At 47.0% G+C, this 1,524-nt stretch overlaps 1 pseudogene across 1 annotated transcript in view; it reads left to right on the plus strand.

The window, feature by feature from the left end:
• LOC108543500 (40S ribosomal protein S2-like) overlaps positions 1–621 on the plus strand; it is a 12,189-nt pseudogene extending 11,568 nt beyond the window's left edge. The window contains exon 2 of the transcript XR_001889592.1: positions 7–621. The product of XR_001889592.1 is annotated as a 40S ribosomal protein S2-like (transcript). The remainder of the gene's footprint in view (positions 1–6) is intronic.
• The last annotated feature ends 903 nt before the right edge of the window (positions 622–1,524 follow it).

Genomic DNA, 1,524 nt, shown 5'->3' on the forward strand with positions numbered 1-1,524 from the left:
ATTAAGGAATCTGAGATCATTGACTTTTTCTTGGGGGCCTCTCTCAAAGACGAGGTTTTGAAGATTATGCCTGTGCAGAAGCAGACCCGTGCTGGCCAGCGCACCAGGTTCAAGGCGTTTGTTGCTATGGGGGACTACAATGGCCATGTCTGCCTGGGTGTTAAGTGCTCCAAGGAGGTGGCCACCGCCATCCGTGGGGCCATCATCCTGGCCAAACTTCCATTGTCCCCGTGCACAGAGGCCACTGGGGGAACAAGATCGGCAAGCCCCACATCGTCCCTTGCAAGGTGACAGGCCGCTGCAGGCTCTGTGCTGGTGCGCCTCATCCCTGCACCCAGGGGCACTGGCATCGTCTCAGCACCTGTGCCCAAGAAGCTGCTCATGATGGCTGGTATCGATGACTGCTACACCTCAGCCCGGGGCTGCACTGCCACCCTGGGCAACTTTGCCAAGGCCACCTTTGATGCCATCTCTAAGACCTACAGCTACCTGACCCCTGACCTCTGGAAGTAGACTGTATTTACCAAATCTCCCTGTCAGGAATTCACTGACCGCCTTGTCAAGACCCACACCAGAGTCTCGGTGCAACAGACCCAGGCTCCAGATGTGGCTACAACATAGGGTTTTTATACGAGAAAAATAAAGTGAATTAAACCTGAAAAAAAAAAAAAAAAGCCACCTTTACTTACCTACATCACTAAATGTGCAAGCCATTTGAAATAAAAAAATATATGTATATATTTTCTGGAACTTTAAGATGATAAGACACGTTATTGTCTAGCCCGATTTTTTAAAGTTTCTTTTTTTAGTAAAATTGATTAATACTTTTATTTTTCTGTTTTTCGTTTGTTTGTTTGGAGATGGAGTCTCGCTCTGTCACCAGGCTGGAGTGCAGTGGTGCGATCTCGGCTCACTGCAACCTCCACCTCTCAGGTTCAAGCGATTATTCTGCCTCAGCCTCCCCAATAGCTGGGATTACAGGCATGCGCCACCATGCCCAGCTAATTTTGGTATTTTTAGTAGAGATGGGGTTTCACCATGTTAGTCAGGCTGGTCTTGAACTCCCAACCTCAGGCAATCCACCCGCCTCAGCCTCCCAAAGTGCTAGGATTATGGGCATGAGCCACCACGCCCAGCCTAATAGTATTTTTTATTGGCAAATCAGAGTTTTATGCATTGATAGGGTACAATGCGATGTTTGAATATATTCAAGCCTGGAGTGATTGCCAGGTGCAGTGGCTCATACCTGTAATCCCAGCTCTCAGGGAGGCAGAGGCGGGAGAACAGCTTGAGCCCAGGAGTTGGAGACCTGCCTGGGCGATATAGCGAGACCCTGTTCTCCACAAAAAGGAAAAAAAGTATATATGGAGTGATTAAGTTAAGTTAAATAGCGTATCTATCAACTTGCTTACCTATCATTTTGTGTGGTAAGACATTTGAAATTTACTCCTAGTTATTTTGAAATATACAATGCATTATTGTTTAGTCATGCTGCTGTGCAACAGATCTCAAAACCTATTTACC

The sequence above is a fragment of the Rhinopithecus bieti genome, unplaced genomic scaffold (genome assembly GCF_001698545.2).
Source record: "Rhinopithecus bieti isolate Rb0 unplaced genomic scaffold, ASM169854v2 scaffold_24982, whole genome shotgun sequence".
Taxonomy (NCBI): domain Eukaryota; kingdom Metazoa; phylum Chordata; class Mammalia; order Primates; family Cercopithecidae; genus Rhinopithecus; species Rhinopithecus bieti.